The 26007-nt window shown below is 49.6% G+C and overlaps 1 protein-coding gene across 3 annotated transcripts in view; it reads right to left on the bottom strand.

Moving 5' to 3' along the window:
- The window catches only part of DAP3 (death associated protein 3), a 996586-nt gene that overhangs the window by 840619 nt on the left and 129960 nt on the right, over positions 1-26007 (bottom strand). The window lies entirely within an intron of this gene.

Genomic DNA, 26007 nt, shown 5'->3' on the forward strand with positions numbered 1-26007 from the left:
GTCCCCCATATAGTGGAGAGCTCTCGTGATCAGGCGTGGCTTAAAGGTTAGCGCCGGATAGTTCTGGTCATAGTCTAGGACCGGGGCCCAAGTGTCGGAGAATCGGTGGAGTCGGCCCGCCTTGGCTGCCGTGACCTTTTCGGCTATTAGTATGTCCCAGAGTTTAATCCACCATAGGGGCATTAGGGGGCCTTCCACAGTTTTCCAGGTGCAGGCTACCGTGATTTTGGCAGCCAACAAGAGTTGAGTTATCAGCGTGGCTCCCCTCCCTGTTCTCGGGTAAGCATCTGGGTGCGGGATCCCCAGGAGGACCTGCTCGGGTGTCAGCAGGATAATCACTTGGGTAATGTCTTTTATAGTAGCGAGGCATTGGGTCCAAAACTCCCTTACCTTAGGGCAGGTCCACCACATGTGGAAGTAGGATCCTGAGCGGCCGCAAAGATGCCAGCAGTGAGGGTCCAGGGCTTGTTGGAAATGGTGAAGACGGGTGGTAATTGCAAGAGCAATTTATGGGCGCATTCCCGGTTGGTAATGCAACGGGATGCCGTACGCGTCCTGGTCCAGATGTCCACCCAGGTATGGTCCTCTATAGCATGACCCAGATCCGCCTCCCATTGGGACATGTAGGAGGGTTTAGAGTGGAGGGGGTCTTCTTGTAGTAATGTGTAGAGGGCAGAGATCTTCCCCCGGGCAGGTAGGTCTGTCGCTGTGAGCTCTAGGGGAGTAAGGGGTCGGATTACAGCCATTCGAGTCTGGGGGTTGGAGCACCAGTGTGTTAGTTGGGTGTAGGCGAATCTGTCAGTCTCGGCTAGCCGGAAGGTGGATTTGCATTGTTCGAAGTTGAGGGGGGAGCCCCCTGCAAAGAGTTGTCCCAGCGTTTCAAGGCCTCCTGCGACCCAGTTCCTGAAGTTTGCTGGATGAGCTTCTGGGGAGAGGCTGGGTTGTGAAAAATTGGGGAGAGCGCGCTCAAGTCACCCGGGACCCCTCTATATCTGCGGGCCCACTCCCATGCCTTTATCGATTGCTTCGTAGCCATCAGCACATCTGGCCAGCTCGGGCGTAAGGCGTTGGGGAGAAACGGGAAGAAGGCAGGATTGTTTGATCTCCACCCACTTTGGGCGACCTGAGGCCAGTCCCCACGCCTTGAGGTGGGCCAGCTGCGCTGCTATGTGGTATTTGCGAAGGTCTGGGACCCCCAGCCCTCCCAGTCTTGCACTAAGAACAGAACCTTCCTACCATATATTCAGGAAAAGTGTAAAAATGTGGCTCTTCGCAAAAGTAGCAATTTCTCTCTCCACTTTCTTATTTGCCTGTACTATTGTATTGCACTTTCATTGAACCTGCTGTATTTCACTAACCTGTATGTAACTACGTAACATATGTATATGCAAGAAATGCGCCCAGATGCCTCAGGGCTTGGTGCGCTTTACAAATAAAAAAAATAAAATTAAAAAAAGTACTCCTTGTTTTCGCCTTGTAGTGTCCTTCGAACATCCAGTAAACCCTGCGTCTGCATGCCACATAATATTGCTTGAGCCGCCCTGGATCGTGCACGCTTAGAAGCACCGCACCATTCCAGTGCAATGTCCAATATAGTGTTTAAGTCGCCACCCATAATTATTTCCACTACTGGGTATGAGGCACAGAGCTCGAACAGTTTATCATAAAAAGTCAAGTTGTCGGTGGGCGCTGTTGCGCACATCGAACATGGCTGCCTGAAGGGAGAGCTCCGGCTCGAAAGCAATCTTCATATCAAATAAATCCTCTCAGCGCCGTTCTAAGCACACCGAAAGGCTAAAATTCGGTGGCGGAAGGCTAAAGGCACATCCCCTGAAAAATCGGAGCAAATTTGTGGTAGGATTGTCGAGATACTACCTCCGAAACTCTTGGCGGCCGGGAGGCTTCTGTGCGGCCGTGCGGCAGCTCCATGAGAATACCAGCAACAGGCCGTGCTGGGGGGAGGGGTGCCACGTTGCCTGCAACATCCTAAGGTCGGTGAAGGACGCTGAGTGGCCGCCTCGCCCTGGAGCGCCATTAACAGAATTGCCCTACACCTCTTGAGACCTGCGGCGGGAGACGGGAGAAGGAGAGAAAGAGGAAAAGAAAACCGGAGGCCGTGTGCGCTCCCGCCGGGCGCGCGGCTGGTGACGTTGAGGCTGCCGCGGGGCGCCTGCCCCAGTGCCTGCATCTCCACGCGGCGACTACCCACAGCACCGCGGCGAGAGGCAGACCGGAGCCAGAGACACGCGGGGAGGGAGGATACTACCCCCCACACCAAGTAAGTGAGGAGAGGCTTGGGGGGAGCTCCTGTTGGCGCCTAGGTGTCCGTGGAAGTACACCATCCAGCGCGCGACCCACGGCTGGAGCCGCTTGGGGGGAGGCTTCCTTTATAAACTAACTGTGATCCCAGGAGGCACAATAAACTGAACCCTGATAAACCCTGGCAGAATCAACAATTGGGTCAATATAAGGCCCCAAGTGCGGAACAACCGCCCGCAACCCTAGAACATCCTAAATATAATGGACACAAATAGACAGCCACCGCAGGCGAGATCCCAGCGGCACCAGAAGCGCTACTAAACATCTTAATAAGACAATAATTCAAACAGGCTTGGGGATAAGCCTGGGGTGGATTTGGCCGCTAGAGGGGCGGCAGAGTCACTCCTGGTGCACGTGCAAACATCCTGAGCTAGGAGCGGACGTAAAGGGGAGCACCCCCCACCCCCATCTTCTCCTGTACAACATTGTGTTTGGTGGTGCTATGTGGGAGAACACAGTCCACCCTTAACTGTAAACCACAACACATGGGCCGCAACGAGAAAAGGGCACGGGAGGGGGGAAAAAACTGCCCCAATGGACACCTTTGCCAGCTCGCAACCACATGGGGCGGCTGGGGGGGGGGGGGGCAACGCAGGCACCTGATAGACAGGAGGGCGATCCACTAGATAGCCTGGCAACACTGGTGCAGAATGGGTTCATGGCAGTGAATGTAAAGTTGGACAATATAGTGGCGACGATCAGATCCCCGAAAAGCACAAGTTGAGAAAGAAAGCGCGCGTATCTCGGAAGCGGAAAACAGGATAAGCACGAACGAGGATATGATTTCATAACACAGCCGCGACATAGCCCAACTCAAAACGGAACTGCACAAAACTCAAAATAAGTGTGAAGACCTCAAATCGAGATCTTGGAGGAACAACATCCGGATTGTCGGGGTTTCGGAAACCTTTGGTAAAGGACCCATGGAGAGACAAGTGGAAAATCTGTTGAAAGATATCCTAGGAGCCAACTCCTTTTCGGAGCACTTTCTAATTGAGAGGGCCCACCGTACCCTAGCACCACCTCCGAAGCCAGTAGCCCCCCCCCCCCCGCACCATAAACGCACGACTCCTTAACTACAGGGACAGAGACCATACTTCGACTATCCAGGGAGAAAGGAACTTTGCATCACGAGCAAAATAGAATCCACATATACCCGGACTTCTCAGCCAACATACAAACACAAAGAAGGTCCTACGAAATGGTCAAAAAACAACTGCGGATACGCAACGTACCATATGCCCTCATCTTCCCGGTGAAAATTAGAATACAACATGGGGGAAAGAGCTCATTTCTTTGAGAACCCCACGGGGGCTATGGCATATATGGAGGCTTCCATACCGTTGCCTCCCGGGAATCGGGCAATTGATCAAAATGTGAGACCACAACCGGGAGATGAGACCCTACAGATTGAAGAAAAAAAAAAAACACACCGCCTACCTACCGTCACAAGAATGACAATGCATTACTTACCGTAAAAGCATTTCTGATGGTTGTATCTGCTTAGATTCACATGCTGTGCATAGGTCCGACATCCAGTGGTCACTGCGGAGTATTGCATTTTGTTTTTCGTAGTCGAAAAGGGGACGTCGACAAGGCGTGTCTGTAACACTATCCCTATAGTGACGTGCGTTGTACCCACAATCCCTCACGCGTCGAGGTCCCTCTGTTTGTATTTTTCTGCCCTGAGGGAGCCTTCTAGACGTGAGTGAGTACAGAAAAGAGAGAAATATAGTAGAGGATGTCTATGTTCCTTCCATCCGAGCGGGGAGGAAGGGCGGGCGCATGTGAATCTAAGCAGATACAACCATCAGAAATGCTTTTACGGTAAGTAATGCATTGTCTTCTGATGTTTGTTAATCTGCTTAGAATCACATGCTGTGCATAGACTAGCGAGCAGTACCCGGAGTTGGCGGTGGGTTATGAGAAGGAACAGTAGAGAAAAGATGTCTTAATACTGCCTGCCCCACCTGGGAGTCAGATCTAGAGTGTGCATCTAGACAGTAGTGTTTTGTAAAGGTGTGCACAGAACTCCAGGTAGCCGCTTTGCAGATGGACTCAAGGGGAACATTTGCAATGAATGCTATGGAAGCCCCCGTGCCTCGAGTGGAATGTGCTCTTGGCTTGAAGGGTAGTTCTCTCTTAGCAAGAGTGTAACAGAGAGTGATGCATTGTACAATCCATCTAGATATAGTGGACTTAGAGACGGCATCTCCTTCTCTTCCTGCTGCCACCGAGACAAAGAACTGATTAGTTTTCCTCAGTGATCTGGTTCTTTCCATGTAGAACATGACAGCTCTGCGTACATCTAGTGTATGCAGACTTTTTTCTCCCAAGCTGGAAGGGTTTTGAAAGAACGTTGGTAGTTCTATAGATTGGTTTACATGAAATTTCGAGATGAATTTTGGCGCAAACCTTGGGTGTGTGCGAAGAACCACCTTATCCTTGTGAACTGATACGAAGGGGTCTAGTACAGAAAGAGCCTGTAGTTCACTTACTCTCCTAATGGAGGTGATAGCTATTAGGAAAGCAGTCTTAAGAGTGAGGTATTTAAGAGTTGCCTTGTGCATGGGTTCGAAAGGAGTGCCCATGAGTCTAGAAAGTACCACGTTTAAGTCCCATCCGGGAGCTGGGTTAGCTATCGGGGGGTGTATTCTCTTTACCCCTTCCATAAAGGCCTTGATAACTGGTATCTTCCACCACGACACTTTAAGTTGGGAAGTGGTGTATGCAGAAAGTGCCGCTAGGTGGACTTTAATGGAATTAAACACTAGACCTGAATCCAGTAAATGGGTCAAGTACAGAATAATGTTAGTGGCAGAGCAGTCAACCGGGTTGATGTTCTTACTTCTACACCAGATGACAAATCTTTTCCACTTGCTAGAATAGCAGTGGCGAGTATTAGGTTTTCTGGCTTCCCTGAGGATGTCCATACATCTCTCAGGGAGATGTAAATGTCCAAATTCTATGATCTCAGGAGCCAGGCTGCTAAGTTCATGGTCTGAGGGCATGGATGCAGTGTCCTGCCCTTGTCTTGTGACAGCATGTTGTACGGGCAGGGAAGTTTCATTGGGGGGGATAGGGACATCTCCATCAAGTGAGCGAACCATGGCTGCCGGGCCCACATTGGGGCTACTAGTATCATGGTAACCTGCTCTTGGTGCATCTTGTGCACCACTTTGTTGAGGAGGGGAGTCGGGGGAAAGGCGTAAACAAATTTCCCTGACCATTGAATCAACAGACCGTTCCCCTTGGACTGGTTCTGGGGGTACCTGGAGGCGTAACTTTGGCATTGTGAGTTCTCCAGGGTTGCGAACAGGTCTATTTTCCGGGAAACCCCATTGCGTGAAGACGTCTGAGACGATGTTTTCGTGTAATTGCCATTCGTACTCTTTGGGTAGGGGGAAGTCTCTGCTGAGTTTGTCTGCTAGCAGATTGAGTTCCCCTGGTACATGTTGTGATAGTAGGAACATGTTGTGTTTGAGAGCCCACTTCCATATATTCTGGGACAGCTTGGACAGTCCTGGAGAGTGAGTGCCCCCTTGTTTGTTGAGATAGTGCATGGCTGTGGTGCTGTCTGTGAGGACCATCACTGTCATTCCTCGTAAGTGTTCCTGAAAGGCTTTCAGTGCTTTGAACACTGCTAATAGTTCCAGCAGGTTTATATGCTTGGATGCTAAGCTCGGAGTCCACACTCCGTGAGCAGTCTGATGGGATAGGTGAGCCCCCCATCCTGTAAGGGATGCGTCTGTGGTTAGAGTGGCTTCCACTGCGGGTGTGGCAAAAGTTTTCCCTAATAACAGGTTTTCCTTTGTCCACCACCGTAGCGAGAGAACCAAGGCCTGCGAGACCACCACCAGATCGTCCCATTGTCCGCAAGGTCACCATACGAAACTTTTGGGGTTTGACAAAGTTGTTCGCTGGGCGCAGATCTAATACAGGGCGCATGGTTAAGTCCTTTTTGGGTACAAGGAAGTACACTGAATAAATACCTTCTGTTACCTGAGATAGGGGGACAGCCTCTATAGCTTCTTTTTTCAGTAGCTCTTCTACTTCTTGAAGAAGAATAGTGAGGTGTTCCGGTGTCATGCGTCGGTTCCGTGGGGGTCTGTATTTCGGGGAACCGTTGAATTCGATGCAGTATCCGTGGGCTATGGTGGATAATACCCAGCGGTCTGACGTTATTCCCTCCCATGCTGAAAGGAACAATGTTAGCCGGCCCCCGACCGGTGATGCATGGGAGGGGACCCGAATCTTTGGGTCATTTGTTGGTATTGGGCGTGGGGCCTTTTGGACTGGAGCCGCTCCCTCTTCCTTTGCCACGACGTTGGCCTCTTTGACTGAACTGGGTGCTTTGGTTAGAGGGCCAGTTGGTAGCAGAGTAAAATTGTTGTTGGCTTTGCTGCTGGCGTTGGCCACGAAAGGAGCGTCTATTGCCATAGCTGCGTCTGTTAGGTGGCCTAGAAATTTGGTCAAGAGTCTTGATGGTATCAAACTCCTTCTTTGCATGTTCTAGGGCCTCATCAACTGCTTTCCCAAACAGATGTGTTTGCTCTATGGGCTTATTTATTAGGGAAGCCTGAGTTTCTGGCTTAAATCCCGAATTGCGCAGCCAGACATGGCGTTTGAGAAGTATTCCCTGAACCAGGAGCGGCCAGCTGTCTCTGCGGCATCTAAGGAGTTCTTTACGATGCCCTGGTTTACAAGAGTTCCCTCTGATATAGTAGCCAACAGGCGTGAACGCAGGGGTTCTGGTGCGTCCTCTGCTTCGCTGCGCAGCTTGCTCCACTGTGCATCTGCGCAGCTAGCTAGCTAGTAGGGAATTGTTATTCGCGATCCTGGTTGAGAAGGCGGCGGAGGTCGTGATTCTCTTCCCAAGTGCATAGAGCTTTTTGCCCTCTTTGTCAGGTGGTGCCTCACTAGTAGATAGTGGTACCCCCGCTCTCTTTCTTGTGTTAGTCACTACCAGAGAGTCCGGAATAGAATGTCCCCTGATGTACAAAGGGTCAGAAGACGAAGGGCTGAAGAGCTTTTCTATCCGAGGGTTGACCCCTCTGACTAAGGCCAGATTGGAAAGGGAAGGAGTTATTCTTCTCTTTATAGAAGCCAGGAGCGGAATGGACTGGCTGACCGGGGCTTTTTCTTTAATAACTTTTTCTACAAAGTCTATGTCCGGAAGAGTCTCCCCTGTGTCTATTTCAAAATGCGCTGCTGCCTTGCGCAATAGTGCATTAAGTGAAGGCTGGTCATCTATGGGGGAGGTGTTCCCAATAGGTGAGTCCTTGGGAGGAGAAGGATGAAAGACATCAGGGTCTGAGTGCACTGATGGGGATTGCCAAGGCTCCACTGATGGGGAGTGCCAGGGCTGTGAGGTAGCTGTATCTTCTTCAAAAGCTCCTGTGCTAGTGTAAGGGTCTTCCTCAAACCTCTCCTCCTCAAGTTCTTCCTCTCCACCTAAACACTCCTCATCTTCCTGGAGGTAATGCTCCTCTTCAGTGAGGTCATATGCATCTGTAGAAGGGGGAAACAGCCTAGGAATCTTGACCCTAGGGTCATCCTGGGTCCATTCTCTTGGTCTTTTGGGTGTGGGTGGGTTTTGGCTACCCAAAAACCTCTCCATCTTTTCCATACAAGAATGGAGTCTTTCCAGGGTCTCATGGGGAACCCCTGAATAGTCTAGAGGGGGGAAATCAGTGTTTTCACCTTCAAAACGCTTCGAACGCTCCAACAACGTCGACGAAAGGTTTCCGTCGCCCTCAGAAAAGCCCTCCGGTAGTTCAGAAGTGCCTTTAGATGGATGGGGCAGTTCCTGGCTACTCTTGTGCTTTTTCGGCGTTTCTATTTCCTTGGGTGCGGTATTCGACGTCTGTTTCGTCGTCCGCTTACGTTTGTCCTCGGAAACAATTCTCGCCAGACTCTCGGCGACGAGTTCGTCAGTCGAGGGTTCTGGAGTCGGCGTTGCCTGCGTTGCGCGTTGTTTTTCGACGGCCGCTCTATGGAGCGTTACGTCGGAGGTTTTTGAGGTAGCGCCCGTATTAGATGAAAGCCCAATCGCTGGTCGCGGCTGCGTTTGCGGGTGGGGCTTGAGACCCTTGCGGTCTGAGGTCGACGCCGGAGTGCCCTGCGTCCCCTTCGGCGCTGGTGGATCCTTCGTCCTGGACGAAGAAGAGCCGTGGGTTGTGTGCTTAGGCCTATGGGGTCTGTGTGCGTCCTTGTCGCCGGGGTGTTCATCCCCATAAGCAGGGCGTGAGCCGAGCCCGTCGGGGCCGGGGACGGACGTCGAGGAGCGCGAGCGCTCCTTCTGGGGGTTAATGACTTCCGTAACGGACGTCGAGTTATCACCCTCCTCGTCACTTTCTGTAACAGCGGCGGCGGGTGAGGAAACTGACTTCGACATAGCGTAGTCCGCCCACCTCTTAACTTTCCGTTCTTTAAGAGTTCTTGGTTTCAAGAGCTTACAGGCCGCGCAGCTGTCCTCTTTATGATCGAGGGGCAAGCAACGATTACAGAGCTTGTGTTTGTCCTTCCAAGTGTATTTGCCCCTACAGCGTGGGCAAAACTTAAAAGGTGTCCTCTCCATAGCTGAGGCAATAAAAACTGGTGATAACAACACCAAGGGAAAGATAGGGGAGAAAGAAAGACATTCTCGACGAGAAGGTAAAAGTTTGAAACCCCCACTCTCCCTACTGTATGTTGGCCGGCGAGGCCTGGCCACGTGTTCGGCAGCGCCGAAGGATCTCCTCCGTCTCTTCTCCTCCGTCGAAAACTTGCTCGGCGGAGAAACAGCTTCACAGCTAATGTCGAGGGGAGGGATCTTTAACAATAAGTATATATTAAGGACCGAGGTCCGTAGTAATTGTTTAGCAATGTCTCTCTAGGAGCTCCGCGTAAGGCGACCATAAGCTGGGCGGAAAAAAACAATCTGAGGGACCTCGACGCGTGAGGGATTGTGGGTACAACGCACGTCACTATAGGGATAGTGTTACAGACACGCCTTGTCGACGTCCCCTTTTCGACTACGAAAAACAAAATGCAATACTCCGCAGTGACCACTGGATGTCGGACCTATGCACAGCATGTGATTCTAAGCAGATTAACAAACATCAGAAAAAGATATACTAGCATGGACGGCCTGAACAAAGACTTATGGTTAATCGAGCCGCGAGCCTCCATGGAGGGCTGGCCAGATGGCTACAACCGGCGATCCTCAGGAAAGCTCCACCAGTTCGAGGGAACGAGAACCGAAGGGCAGCATCGTCAAGTTGGGGAAGATGAGGTGGGTTGGGGGCCAAAATGTCACAAGATGTTTAGCTCCGTTGAGCTATGTGGGAATGGGCGAGGAGGTGTTGAGGTTTTGGGACCCAGTTGGAGGGGTCCTACAAGTTAAAAATTGTGGTCGCGCCGTAGCACATGAAACACTTCCAAGAAACAATGAAGCAAGAGCCATAGTGAAGGTATATAGACATGGCACACACTAATGCGACGGCTCAAGGGCTGAAGCTAAAACTTCTTACATGGAATGTCCGTGGACTGAAAAACCACGCTAAATTGAGCAAGGTGGGAGCCTATGTCACCAGACACCACCCCCAGGTGATCATGTTACAAGAAACGCATGCACTCCAGAGGGTCAACGCTGAGTTCTTGAGAGGGTGGGGGCAGCACAGATAGCACACCGAATACTCTTCACAGGCAAGAGGAGTACTTACCCTAATCCACCCCTCCATTGGCTTCCGATTTGAAAAAAGCAAAATAGACTCTCAGGGTTGTTATGTCATAGTATGGGGCAGTATTGCTGGGGAAGAACTAATACTGGTGAATACGTATGGACCAAATGTAGATGACCCTGATTTTTATACAAATGTGGTGCACAAGATGGGCTTCTCCGGGGGCGAGGAGATCCTGTGGGGAGGAGATTTCAACACCATCTTGGATATCACTCTAGACCGCTCCACCTCTAAACACAGAAATCCCACAAGAACATCCGTTACTTTACAACACATCCTGTCGCAACTGACAATGGTGGACGCCTGAAGAACACTACACCCGCATAAAAGACAGTACTCGTTTTACTCCTCAGTACACGATACCGAATCTTGTATTACTGGCTGGTATCCGCATCTCTTATGAACCAAATCGATAATAGCGAAATACTTCCCCACACCCTATCGGATCATTCCCCCATCCTTTTAGATATGACATTAGGAAACGTGAAACGCCCGGTCAGGAAATGGAGGATGCCACCTGACATCCTTAAGGACCCAGCAGTAGCGGACGCGCTACACACAGAGGTAGAATACTTCCTTGAAACCAACAAAGGCTCAGTCGATAAATATGCAACCTTATGGGAGACCTTTAAGGTATGGGTGAGGGGGATCCTGATCTCTAAATCCACTGACTGTTGAGGTCTGTCAGGGTGAAACTGGCGGAAGTGGAGAAACGTTTGGGAGAGCTAGAAACGCGATATACAACCGCACATGAAGACAACATCCTGGCAGACATCAATAGTAACCTACAAGAGTTTAGCAAATTAGCAACCAGGGAACTACTATATATGGCAACTCTAATCAGAGCACGCCGATACGGTGAAGGGAACAGGGCGGGTCACACCCTGGCCAACCTGTTAAAGGCCAGGAGACATCATACACCAATTTCCAGCATAATAGCGGCGGACGGCACAGTCACCACTAGTGAGGAGGACATGAATAGAGAATTCACCCATTTCTATTCAGAATTATATGCTAATCCCGACCTGAAATCAGCCACTGCCAATAGAGACTATCTAGACAATATTACACTCCCGACATTGCCCATAGAGCACAGATTACTGCTGGACCAGCCCCTAACAATTGACGAGATAACGGAAGCAATAAAGTCACTAGCCAACAGAAAGGCACCCGGCTCAGACGGACTAGGAGCCGAGTTATACAAGGAGCTCCATGAGGAGCTAGCCCCGGTATTACGGTCTGTGTGGGAGGAGGCCATGGAGTTAGGAACACTTCCAGCATCCATGAGAGAGGCCATAATAACGGTACTCCCGAAGCCCAGGCGTCCGCCGAATGAGATGTCCTCTTTCCGGCCCTTATTCTTAATAAATTGTGATGCAAAAATATTTGTTAAAATCTTGGCCACGAGACTCCTACCTAACATGCCCATGCTGGTACACCCAGACCAGTGTGGATTTATTCCCACCAGGTCAACGGCACTGAATCTCCAAAGGCTGTTCGTTGTCATGGCCCAGATCAAACCCAAAGCCCAGGCAGTAGCCGTATACTTGGATGCTGAAAAGGCGTTTGATTCTGTGTCATGATGTACCTGTTTATGGTGCTAGAGAAATTTGGATTAGGCCCATACTTTCTAAAATGCGTAAGGCTATTATATACTAACCCGGGAGCCAGGGTACTGACTAACCGTACCATGTCTGAATGGTTTGGACTGGGAAAGGGTACGAGGCAGGGTTGCCCGTTCTCCCCCATACTGTTTGCACTCACGATGGAACCGGTCACAGCAGCTATTAGGGAACACCAAGGACAGAGGGGTATAAAGATGGCTGGCCTAACCCAGTAAATATCATTACACGAGATGACACTCTATTGTACATCCGAGAACCGGACATACACCTGGGGCCAGCAATGGAAACCATACATGAGTTTGCAGAATACTCAGGATACACAACCAACTGCACCAAATCCGAAATCTTCCCCCTGACCCCTGCCACTAGGTGCCCGAACAACACGCAAGGTCTACAGTGATCTCCTATTAAGATAAGATACCTGGGTATTATTGTGTCGGGAAACAGGGCATCCCTATACTCAGACAACCATGACCCACTATTAAATACGATTTCCACCAAGCTCCGCCTATGGGCTAAGCTTCCCATCTCGCTTATCGGCCGGGTCGCTATATTGAAAATGGATATCTTACCAAAGCTATTATATATATTTACTAATATCCCAATATGGCCTGGTAAACAGTTCTTCGATCCATGGCTGTACAGTTTGTCTGGTGGGGGGGGGGCGGACAGAATGAAATGGGGGAAGACGGTGGAACCCTACAATAAAGGTGGCATTGCAGCCCCAGACTTCGAATTATATTGCCTGGTAGCACAGGCCCAGTTTGTCAGGCACTGGTATGACGATCAAGACACCTCACCACACATCTGTTTAGAGAAACACGCAGCACGCCCAACCGACTTAAGATCCGTCATCTTTAAAGATAAACACAAAGATGAAAGCCCATTTGACCCAGTCAGTACAACAATACATGCATGGTCCAAGATCTACTGTAGGCTTGGATTGGAGACACCATATTATTCGGAGGCCCCGTTCTGGAACTTCCCCGGTATAGCACCCTCATACGATCCAGATGTACAGAAGACTTGTGACCCCGAGGGCGAATTTAAAATCAGAGACATTTTCCCCAACGGTAGATTTATAACCCTGGAGGAGTTCAAAACGGGGATGGGGAAAGACCAGTTGAAGATACTACAATATCACAGAATGAGGATGGCCTTCAAAGCTAGAGGGCCACTGTTCCCGGATGAGTCCCCACCACACCCATGCCTCATGGCTCTGTCCACCCGGTCGGGAACAAGTGTCTCAGGACTCTACACGGCTATACAGGCCAACACTCCGACGGTAAACACTATAAAGGCCTCCTGGGAAACAGACCTGGGTATTACCATAACAGACGAATCCTGGGCGAGATACTGTGAACTGACCAAGAGGGTATCCATGAACGCAGGCCTCCGGTTGATTCAATTTAAGGTTTTGAACAAGTTACATTATACCCCCCAAAAAATTGCGAAATTTACACAAAATTGCCTTGGTAGATGCCTGAAGTGCGGAACTCAACAGGCTGACTCATTCCACATGTACTGGAGTTGCCCACACATATGCGGATTCTGGGGGGGGAGGTAGCGAAAATCCTGGAAGAGGTCACACAGGTCCCGGCGGACCTCACACCACAGAAATACCCATTTTGGGATATAGGAAAGAGATCTGAGGTGACCAGAAGGCTCTTCAATATTACATGCGCAGTGGCCAAAAAGTGTATTCTGCAGAAGTGGAAGAGTGCACAGGCACCACACGTAAATCACTTCCTCAAAGAGCTAATGTATGTTAATGAGTGCGAGGAGCAGTATGTAATGTCACTCCCGAATACATGTAAACCAAAGGACATTTGGGCCCCGTTCAGAGTGTATCTATGTGAGTTACGCTCGGCCAGTAGTAGCCCGACAGGGCCCAGAAATGCGTCAGATCGGTAAATACCGATATTATGTTGTAAACCTGAACAGAACGTCTCTGTTGTAGATATATATGGAATGTCGTGTTGTTGCAATGTTGTGTACCACAATCAATAAATAAAGCATATTAAAAAAAAAGTCACGTTGTCAATGTTGGGGCCGTAAACATTTAGTAGAACTTCCATCCTATGGACCAGAATATATCTGCCCTCTGTATCTATCTTGGTATCTTAGTAGTGTGAAGCACAGTGTGCGGTGTATCAAGATGAGTGCACCCCTAGCGTTATTGGAATAGGTAATATAATATTGCTGTGATTCCCCGCTCGGGGCAAAGCCAAGGGCTTGTCAGTCTAAAGCGTCTGTCTCCTGCAAGAAAAGGACCTGCGCACCTTTTTCTATTAACATATGCTACTATTTTACGGGCCTTGATCGGATTACCCAACCCCCTGACATTCCAACTTAGAAAAGTAACTTTCAGAGTCATCCCCAAGGTTTATTAAGAGCATCTTCCACCTGGGTATCTTGGCGCTGTATCATGGATATGAACCTTGTTCCTTTTCAGTTAAGTAACAAGTAGAAGGCAGCCTATGACCTGTACACTTAGGTCACATATTTTGTACCTCTGCACTGGAAGCTAAGTGGGCTACTTCAGACAGCACACAGAAGCATGGTTGCAGCTTGCAGGAGAACACTGGTAGCAGGATGCCTATAAGACTAGTGCACAGTCTGTCCCCCAACCACAGTCTGGGAAGTGAGGCAAGTCTTGCCAGAGTTAGTCCCGTGAGACAATTACAGTCCCCCACCAGATCGCAGAGTTCAATGTCAACTTCACTCGTATTCCCCCAACCTCACACCAATGTCATCTCAGAAAGTGGGAAGAAATCAGCCTTGTGGTTTGAGCAATGCTCTGCTACTCCTTATAGGAATGGTTGCGTCAGTGTGCGTTTCTCTCAAAGATGGATTTCTAGGGCAGTGTGAAAACTGATTCCCCACCACTTGTTATTGCCAGCTTCACTATGGTCGATACCACATGTAGTTTGGGCAGGGAGCAGGGGTTGTAGGTGATCACCCTCATGCATCGCCAACCAGTAGCATTTCAAGGCACTTGTGGTGGGCATCTTTGGCTGTAGATTTATCCAAACCTTCAAAGATGGTACTTTCAATTTGATTTCAGAACACCACCCGTCCCTGAAAATGGTGATATCTACCAAAGCACAAGGATTATATGCTTTCACATAGCTCGTACCAAACCCTCCTCTTAAAGTGAAATCCAGTAGCTCTTCAGTCATACAAGATCTTTGAAAATCCTCCCTAATTGAAAGCTCAATTCCGCCAACAACTCCAAATGTTGCAAAACCTCTCCTTGAAAACCTAAACTCTGTACCATCACTAACACTTGCATACCAAAAATGTCCAACCAAAGCCATCCACTTCTGGTACAATGACATCAACATTAACAAAAGTGAATTTAGAAAAGTGGAATGGATCTTCACAAGGCCCAGCTCATCATACACCAAGCATCCCCTACACCATATTCAATTGGCTTACCTCACTTCTAAGAAATGAAATTCTTTGTTCCCTGAAGATTACATTTTTCCCATACAATTTTCAAGATTTGATTTGTATTTTTTAGGGCGACTAATGGTACAGTCAAGAAATGAAGCAATCAACCATACAGAAATCCAACTCAAGGTGTTATTAGTTGGGGACATACAGCCGAATGCCCACAAATAAATTCAGCCATATCAATGTAAGAAAACTCTATGCTATAGACCCGGACCTATCACTCAAGGAGCATATCATCGTAGAAAAATGATGGAAGAAATTCAAAATATTGGGTAGGAACTGGGTTTCCACCAGAGGATCACATCAAACCTCCTATCCAGCAACTTCTAGCTACTTTTTCTTTCCCACATTAAGGTGGACAACGTTCGTACAGGTGTCCCAGAGAGCATCCTTTGCTCTCTGAAAGAAATTTTAAAACACTGTAGTGCGCCTGCCAGGTCTCTGGTCATTGTAAACATGACAGCAGCTCCCCATGCTGGACAAACAGCGACTTCCTAGCCAGGCTCACAACAAGTTAAAGTTACTGTTTTTTAATGTGTAATGCTCTTCACACCTGAAAACAAAGCATTTGATTAAAAAAATGCTTCTCACCTGACACTCACAACACCAACACAATGATACTGACAACCAAAATGAAAATTAAGGAGAACACCAGGGGGCACAGAGAAGATGGCAGCCTAAACATCAGGCTCCCCACTCACCAGGTCTTTAGGGGATCAGAGCCCCCCCCTAAATCAACCCCACAGTGAGAAAAGTGGCAATACCTTCCGTGGGAACACCAGAGGAGCAGCACTGTTGAACTTCGGGCGCAAAGACCCCCTGCAAAGGGTCGAACAGAGCAAATCTCGAAGCCCGGGAAAGTGAGGAGGAATTGCCTGGGGCCGCGGCATCAGTTAGGGTCAGGGGTGCTGTGCATGTCAACGCCGGTGTCTGTGCCCCTTTGTATTCCTCCCTCGCCCCCCCGGGGAGTCCTGCTAGCACCAGAGGGTGCCCCCGGAGAAGAGCGTCCAATTGAGGGAGAACAGAGAGACAAGCGCAGAAGAGGAGCTTGGCCAGCGGAGCCCACCACCAGCAGAATCAAAGAGGTGGGTGGCTGAACACTCCTCGTCCCCCCCCCCCAGGTCCCGTACACCCCCCAGTTAGCAGCTCAGGCCCTGTGAGGCATACCAGACCGGAGGAGTGACACGGCCCCGTTATAGCATAGGCCCGTTCCCCCCTCGGGGCAGTGGGGTGGGGGCCTGTATTCAGCAGCCCAGAGATTGGAGCCACAAGGCCAGGGAGAGGTGTGGACCCCCGACTCAGTGCTTGTGCCCGCCGCCCCAGCGCCGTGCCCCGGACCATTGAGAGATCGCCAGGAGCTCGCGCAGGGCTTGCCACTGTGGCAGCCTAGCCCCACCCCTCGAGAGGCAGGGGAGAAGGAGCATCAGCACCGGAGGGGCACAAGACAGTAATACCTGGGGGACCAGGGGCCACCAGAGAAGACCACCCTGGCGTGAGGGCCCCCTATTAGGGGCATGTACCCGCCTCCGGGAAACAGCCCATACACCTGGGCCATCAACATCTGTGCCCCAGAAAGTGCGAAAAAGAGGATTGGCAGTATGAGGGACGCAGCTGCCTGGAGATTGGAGCCACTAGTTAGGCAGTCCAGTGCGGGGACAGTTCAGAAGGCCAGGGAGGGGTGTGGGCCCCCGACTCAGGGGTGTGTGCCCACTTCCCCTGCACCTCACCCCGCACCACTCGGGGGGCACCAGGGGCTGGAGTGGGGCTCACCGCGGTGGTGGTCTAACCACACCTCACAAGAGGCAGAGGGGCAAGAACTGTGGCACTGTAGAGGCACAGGGAAGTAGTCTGATGGGTCCGGGGGCCACAGGAGAAGACGACCCGGAGGTGAGGGGCCCCTATTGAGGGGCAGGTGGCCGTCTCCTGGAAACACTGACACATACGCGGGGACATCAACATCTGAGCCCCAGTCAGGACAAAACAGTGGAGTGGTCGAAGGAGGACAAAAGCGCTGGGCCGAACACAGTATCCCTATGGCGAGGTGGTCCTGGAGACAGGTGGAAGTGCAAGGTGTGGGCCCCGATTCAGGGGCGTGTGCCCGGCTCATGGAAATACTGCAACATACGGCAGGAACATTCATTTCTGTACCCCAGAAAGGGTAAATAGCTAACTGGCTGAAGGAGGACAACGGTATTGATGAGGGTGGTACCCCCCACTTATCTGTGGGGCATGACTATGTACCCCCACGGAGAGGTGGTCCTGGAGACGGGTGAAGCTGCGAGGTGCCGGCTGCATGGGACCATAGGAGCCCGCAGAGAGTTATATGTAAGAGACCCAATTGTGGGCAGGCAAGCCCATTGGAGATAAGAGTCCTCTTCTCGGACCCAGGTGGAGTTGAGTCGACCCACTGTGGTTGGGCCCTCACGCACAAGGGACAACACGCCAGACTTTGTGGGAAAGCTCATGGACTTGAGATCCAAACTAGCAGGCCTTGGCTACACACGGAGGGAAAAACAGGGGAGAGACGGCACACCCTCCACTATGGCATCCGGGAGGGCGGGGAGGGGGGCAAATCGATGGCAACAAAGAAAGATGTGCCTGCACTGATGGAGGAGATCCGAAGCATGCAGGCTGATATAGGTGGATGGGTCGACAGGATAACTCAGAGGAACGACAAGATGGAAGATAGACTCGAAGAAGAGAAGCTCAATCAATCCCCTCGGGATTCTATGAAGGTTAAGATGCACATAAGAATGTCGGAAATGGAAAGGAGAGAGGGGGAGATTATACTGAAGATGGACGATAGAGAACAAAGAGAGGCGGTATAGCCTGATGCTCTTTGGGATCCCGGATAAGGAGGAGACTGAGATGGACTTGAGGAGAATCCTCCACAAAGTCACCAAACTCATCTTTGAGGAGGACACCATCGATAGGGCCAAAATCGAAAGCATCCACAGGGCTGGAGGCCCAGCAGGCGGGCCCAGATCGGTTCTTGCTCGATTCCATAATTACCCGGACAAGCACAAGATCCTGGAGAGGGCGAGAAAGAAGGGACCGGTGATGTATGGTAATTCCAGGGTAACAATCTTCCAGGACCTGTCCTCTCAGATTCTTGCGAGGAGACACCTGTGTTCTCCCCTGACGAAAGTGGATGAATGAGAAGGTAATCAAATACATATGGGGTTTCCCGGTTCTCCGTGTCCTTTGAAGTGGACAGAACTAAATATAAATTGTCTAATGGGGAGGAGTTACAGAGGACCTTGAGAAAACTACTTGGTGACGCTGGTGGCCCAGAGGAGGGCAAGGAGCAGGAGACCGGGGCGAACCGATGGAGCATTAAGGGACCTAAAAGACAGAATGCCGGGATCGCGGACATTCAGGAAGCTGAACATGTTGACAGAAGATATTGTTTCTTTTAACACTGAACGTGACAAAGTGGGATGGTGGGCTGCCTGGGGGGATGGGTGGAGGAGGGTTTGTTTGGTGAGAAATGGAATACTGCTCTCCACCTGGCAACGGGTGGCTATTGTCCCCATGGGGTCAGACGGGATGAAGCTAAGGAGGGTTAGGTGTAGGAGATGGAGGGTCGTAGAGTGGGGCTCTAAAATGATGGGGTTTGAAGAGCTGGGACCCGAGTTAAGGGGTCCATTTGGTGGTCCGGTCACACCCTAGTGATGTTAACTGGGGCGAACCGAGCGCCGCTTGGGGAGAGGGGAGTTGAGGGTGAGGTTGGTACCAGAGACCCTGTTTAGTTTTGCGTTATAGGGTTCAAGTTGAACGTCTGAAGCTAGCCAGAGGGCAAGGACGAGAGATCCGTACTGAGGTGCGGACCACAAGTGATCAGGCTCAAGGAAGACCGCTGAGGATTGGGACACTTCAAGGGCCTGAACTCCCTACTAAAAGGTCACTGATTGCAAGGGAATTTCACATGGTGGGGCTGGAAATCATTTTCCTCCAGGAGACCAAATACAGTAAGGGGGAGGAAAGAAAAATTCCCGGGGGAATGGCAGGCCAGGTATATTGGGGCTTGGGCCCGGTAAGGAGGAAAGAGTGGGCATTCTACTTAACAGAGCTTTTAAGATAGAGGTGTCCAAGGTCCCTGCTGGTTTCAGGTACCATTAGGAAGGTGCGTTTTACATTAGCCACAATCTATGCACCCAACTAGGGCCAACTGAGATTCCTGAATAATATCTTCCCGAAAATAATGGTGGAGAGTAGAGGTCATCTCATTATTGGGGAAGACTTTAACATATGGGCAGACGTGAACTTAGGCAGGGGATCCTGGACAGGGCCCAGGAGGTGGGGAGGCCGGGCCATGCAGGGATCCAGGAGACTCTGGAGCTATACGGCTTGTGGGATATGTGGAGCTATTTTCACCCGCAAGAGAGTGAATATACCTTCTTCTCACCACCACACGGAACATTTACCGGAATTATGTGTATGTTTCAAGGGGCCTATGCAAGGAGGCCGGATATGCATAAATTTGCCCAACATCTTGGTCGGACCATGACATGGTGACCTTGGACTTGGGCTGGGAGGGCATTAACCCGCAAGGGAGGGGGCGGGGTGGGACAAATGGAAATGTAACAATTCCTTGTGGAAGGACATGGTGTACGGAAAAAGCAGATGACCGGGGAAATCGAGGCATTCTCCGCCACTAATCACAGAGGGGAAGTGGACATAAGGACGGGGAAAGCAACCGGGAAGGGGGGTATTGATTAGGGAAGGAGCGCGGGAAAAAAAGGGAGCAGGGTCTGATTGAGAACAGACTACGGGAGAAGATACATAACCTGGATAAGCAGGCTCAGGCACAGGGGGAGGGAAGGGAGGAGGTCATTAGGGAGGACAAGGGGAAAAGTGATGAACTGTGGATCCTTTTATGGCTGAACTTATTACAGATATTATGAAGACAGGTAAAGCCCCGGAGTCCTTCTTCAGGACATTAATTCCGGTCATATCAAAGGAGGAGAGGCACCCTAAGATATATGGGGCATATCTGTCAATCTCTCTTCTGAACCTAGATGCAAGAATGTACACCCGGCTACTGGCAGCAAGACTGGAGGACTACATGCCACGTTTGATCCATCCGGATCAAGTGGGCTTTATCAAGGGCAGGCAGGGAGTGGACACATTGAAGAAGACTTTACACATGATGCATAAAAGCTGCAGTGGTGGAGGGAACTCCGCCCTCCTCTCAGTTGTTGCGGAAAAATCATTTGATCGGGTGGAGTGGGAATTTCTGGAAGAAGTACTAGTCAAAAACGGTAAGGGGGTGGCTTTCTATGCGTTATAATGGCACTGTACATGTCCCCAAAGGCCTGTGTAGCGGTGAATGGGATATACTCCAGATGGTTTGACCTGAGAAGAGGGACCAGGCACGGTTGCCCTTTCTCCCCTTGGTTGTATGCACTTTCTCTGGAACCCCTTGCGCAGAGGATTAGGGAGGACAACAGAGTGGAAGGAGTATGTGTTGGAGGGGAAGAGTACAAACTTGCCCTGTACGCAGACAATATTTTACTCCACATAGTGAACCCCTGGACCTCCATACAGACGGTGGCCCACCAGGTTGAAGGTAAATAAATCCAAATCCAACATCTTTCCACTGGGCAGGGGCAGAGAGGGCGATGGGATGACTAGAACCTCTGGGGATGCAAGTTGGTGGGGGGTGGGAGGGAAGAGTTAAGATACTTGGAAATTAACCTTACCAGGGACCTGGGGGGAGCTCTTTCACGCCAATTACACTCCACTGAAGTCTATGATTCAGCAGGACCTGGGAGATGGAGTAAGCTCACTGTGTCATGGGCTAGGGCACCTCAAAGCAATAAAAATGGTTGTCCTCCTAAGACTCTTGTATCTATTTCAGATGCTCCGTATCAGCATCCATGACGCACTCTTTCAGGAGATGAGGTGCTCTCTATCAAGGTTCTTGTGGCAGGGAAAGAAGGCCAGGGTAGCATGGAAGGTACTCGTGCTCCCCAAGGGAAAAGGAGGTTGGGATGCCAGGTGTCAAGAGGTACTATAAGGTAGCCCAACTCGGGGTTCTTCTAACACATTTCAGGCCACAGAAGGACCTCCAGTGGATTGCACTCAACCATCACCTGAGGCCGGCTACCGTTGGAGAATGGTTATGGGTACTACGAGACAGAATCTCCAGTAGAATTAGCGGCCACCCCATACGGGGGGCCATATGGAACATCTGGCGGAAAGGGATGGACAGGAGGGGGGGGGGGTCACAACATGGCCTTCCTCACTAGGACACCTATGGGTCCCGGGAGTCAGACACAATCCCTAACCCAGAAAGATTTCAAACACGGTTTGAGGCCGGCATGGAGAGACTAGGCCAGTTACTGAGAGGGGACAGGTTTACAGACATACAGGAGTTGGAGGAAGCACTGGGTATAGGGAAACTTTCAGGATTCCTGTACCTACAACTGAAGGGGGTCCTTACCAAGAGGGCATGGAGCGAACAGTTACAACAGGACTTGACTCCCTCTGAAATTCTGGACACAAGGACAGAGATGAGGGGGCTGATCTCAGCAATATAGGGCCCTCTTAGAATCTCCGGGGGGTCCACCGAGAACCTGAGGGTGAGATGGGAACGGGATATAGAGAGGGGTATTGATGCCGCACTATGGGGACGTCTCTGTAGGGGTGCCTACCAGACCTCAGTATCAAATCAATACAAACAGCATGGCATGAAGCTCCTACGTAGGTGGTAACTTGACCCAGTTAGCTAAAATGTACCAAGATGCCAGCCCACTTTGCTGGCAGGAGTGTGGAAAGGAGGCCAATTTCTAACATATGTGGTGGGGCTGCCCAAGGGTACAGTTTTATTGGGAGGAAATCATGGGATGAATTAAGGAGATGGAGGGGATCACCCGAGCCAAGTCTCCCCTGTTAGTATTGTTTGGAGTGGAGGAGTGTGGAGGGGAATATGGTAGGAGGCCTGCGATGGCCTCTGGCATGCTTCTAGCAGCAAGAGCATGTCTGGCCACGAAAAGGAGTGGTTAAGAGTTGCAAAGAACCTCTATGTGATGGAACGGATAACAGCTGATTGCACAAGCGGGTGGGCCCAGTGGAGTGGAGAGGGTTTGTCAATAAATATCTGAAACCAAAGGAAGAACGGGATGTGGGGGAACGGAGGGAGTGAAAGTGAGGCACAGAGCGGTATGCTGCCCCTCAATATCTTGTAGAAAAATTTAGCAGAAATCTCTCCACTCACCAACCAGAAAGACCAATTCAAACTGCCGAATGGTTCCCAGGTTTAAGCGCGTCAAAGCTTGGAATTCCCTACCCCACCATTTGAGAGCCGACCAAACATACCCACAATTTAGACATAACATTCTTAACTGTCAAAGACAAGGATTGCTAAAATAATTATCAGTTACACCTTCAATGTATATAAATCTGTAATGTATATAACACTGTATTTAATGTCTCATGGCTATCCCGCCATAGCCTGCTTTGTAAATAATGCACAAGCTCCTCACCTTGTATGTATTGAACACGTCTCATGTATCCCGTTACCATGTACTGTACATCCCTGAATAACCTGTAACCAAGCTGTACATCTTCTTTTCTGCTGCGCCCTGATACACCCGGGTCTGGTGCGCAATATAAATAATAAAATAAACAATCAATCAAGAAACAGCAAGAAGGGCCAACAGTAAGGAAATAGTGGAATAGAGATCCCTGAGGGGATAGCAAACATCTATGGTTAATGGCGTTAACAAGTTTTAAGGGAATGGTGGTTTGAAAAAGGGGGTTTGTAAGAGGTTAGGGTCCCAAGTGGGGTGAGGAGGGAGGGGGTAAGAGGGAGGGAAAAGGGGGTTAGTTTAGTGAAGATCCATCTGAGAAGGCGGCTGAGGGCAAGGGCTACACGTGGAATGTAAAGTTGTTCAACTTCAAAAAGGCATGTTGTTACTTGTTAAAAACCTTTCAATAAAGACGAATTGGAAAAAGAAAAAGGAAGCCTAAGGCTTCTGCTGCTTAGCCTGCACTCTCTGAAACTCTACCCACCTATGAGATACTCTCCCCTTACAGATGTTTACATTTTACAAAAAGCACTTTCCTATTAATACCACCATTCTCTTGACACAACACGTCACTTCAACCATCGAATCCTCTGTCTCTCTCATTACCTCCCACCAAACGGTGTCCGTACATTGTAAACCAGAATTTTGTAAAAGGTAAACATCTGCTGTTTAAACAAAGTCCATTACACAGTCTTGGTCCGAGGGCTGAAAATCTTTTGGCATGATAGGATACGATTAGTTATTTATAACACGCTTAATACCCAAAGGTTTCTAAGCGCGGACCCGGGAATCGAAACTGTGTTGCTCTGTGTTGTCTTGCTTCCAAGGCGAGCATGTTGCCGCTGAGCTATCCTCCCGAGACGCATGGGTTAAGCAAGAAGACAACTCTCCTGACCCAAGTTACCAGGTTAGTGAAAATGCTTTAACAAGATTCCTGAACTAGACAGGAATGATCCCATGTAAATCTTTGAAGATTCAATAGAGTATCTCAAACCAAATCTTCTAGCACACTTGTAGAAGGCAGCCTATGATAGTAATACAATTGGGGCACATTTTTAGTACCTCTGCACTGCAAGACTTATGGGCTACATAGGACAGCACACACAAGCATGGTTACAGCTTGCAGAATAACCTCCAGCAGGATGCCTACAAAACCTAGGATAAGCCTGGGAAGTGAAAGTTTTGGGAGCGTTAGTCCCTCAAGACGATTGCAGTCCTCCACCAGATCACAGAGTTCAAAGTCAACCTCATTCCTATTCCCCCCGCAACCTCGCTCCAATGACATTGCAGAGAGCCGGGAGAAATCAGCCTTGTGGTTTGAACAGAGCAATGCTCTACCAACCCCTACAGGAATGATTGTGTCAGTGTGTGTTTCTTTCAAAGATGGATTTCTAGGACAGTGTGGCTACTGATCACCCACTTATTGCCAGCTTCACTGAGGTCAAAACCACATACGACGTTGGGCAGGGAGAATGGGTTGTAGTAAATCCCCTGCATGCATCGCCAAAGAGTAGCATTTCAAGGAGGTCAAAAAGCCTAGCACACTTTGTCAAGTTTAAAGAGCCAGCAGATAAGCAAAACACCCATATTCTGGGCTACATACATCTTGCAATTGATGCACATTCTGGGCTATATCGACACTTAAGAGGGCACTACATTGCAGTGTTGCCTTTTCCTTTTACAGTTTGTTTCGGGGGAGGGGGTGCGAGACCCTCTTTCTGACAAGGCCTGTATGTGGCCGAGGGGGAGGGGGAGGCCTGCCCCCCAACCAGTCCTCAACACATTACCCTGACAGGGGCTACAATGGAATTTCCACAACATGAACGTGCAGAGGAAGTAGGCAGGGCTTAGCCCACTCAATGCCTTCAGGATGCACATACACAATCTGGGAAAAGGAGAAAGGTAATGACTGGACAGAGAAAGAAGAACAATATCCAGAGACAAGTGTCTGTATAGGGGAACTGGAGGAAGTGTGGGATATTTGGTGAGGTCAAAGGAAAAGACAGAGCCTTACCAAGAGTCTAGCAAGAAGAAGAGGCACTGTGGAGGAGATTATCTTAGAAGGTGAGGTATTGGTTTAGTGATTGCAAGGGTACTGCGGCGTGAGACCACATTAGCGTGGTGAGTGCGTAAGAAGGTTACTGTAGGGAGTGTTTGTGAAGAAAATGGTTATAGGGGGAAAGGAAGGTGTTTGAATAGTACTAGTGTGGAGGAGGATAGTAGCAGGAGAAGGAAGAAGAGTAGTAGCGGGAGGAGCAGAGTGGGTGGACCAGAATAGGATGGACCGGGAGCATAGAGGGAGAGGAGTAGTATGGAGGGAGGAGTAAGAGGAACGAGCATTCACATCAAAGGGAGGAGACGAGACCTAGTAGGAGTGAAACATTGGATGGACAAAAGATTGGTGGGAGGATTAAGGTGCAGGGGTGAAGTAGCAAGAGAAGAAATTAAGAGGTGGGCATTACATAACCAGCCTAAATGCAACGGTGTAAATGCAGGGCACTTTGCCAAATTCCCATTAGCACACCAACAACTCGATAATGCAGGGAGAGTTAGGAGCCAGAGTGAATTTAGATAGCCCGCGTTTGGAAATCCATCTTTACAATAAGCCAGCTATTAGCAGAAGGGGGTACAATTCAGTAGCAGTAATCTGGGGGTTACTGACTCCTAGGTTAGAGAGGAGAGTCATATTGAGATGAGAGAGAGAGAGCGAGACTGACGGTAACTAGGCCCTACAAAAAGAAAAACCCTTGCTGACACTCTAAACCAAATCGCTCCCCATTGGCCATTCCCCCAAGACTTCCTCTAAATCCTTCCAGTAGCTCTGCAACCAACACATTCTTTCCCCTTTTCATGTCTCCTGTAGCCATTGTTTTTTACTTGAAACCGTTAGCATTTATGGTTTGCACTTGCTTCTTCACTTCCAATGTGAAAGTAGCACCAAAACCTGTGCATTTCTGAAACAAATTTAATTTGCATTTTGTGCAATGCAACCCAACTGGTTTACAACTTCTTTGCAAGGACTATAAAAATGCCGACTGAAAACATTTTAAAATCAAAATTCTTAATGTTCCATTTTTTTAAGAGACTTAATTCACCAATTACTATTCTCTACAAGCATAACATCGGTCAAGAAGCCTGTAAGACAAAAACGTCACAAGTAATGCAAACCTACTTTTACACTACAACTAGGTGCCAGATAAACTACATGGGACAACCCTGTCAAAGGCGGTTGTTCTCTGGTTCATATGGCAACAGCAGTTGCCCAACAGTCGATCTGTACTTGCTTTGCCTGTGATTAGATTTCCCCTTCAATGTTTTCCTGTAACAAGCATTGTGCTCTGCAAT

The sequence above is a fragment of the Ambystoma mexicanum genome, chromosome 1p (genome assembly GCF_040938575.1).
Source record: "Ambystoma mexicanum isolate Mex_15411 chromosome 1p, UKY_AmexF1_1, whole genome shotgun sequence".
NCBI lineage: Eukaryota > Metazoa > Chordata > Amphibia > Caudata > Ambystomatidae > Ambystoma > Ambystoma mexicanum.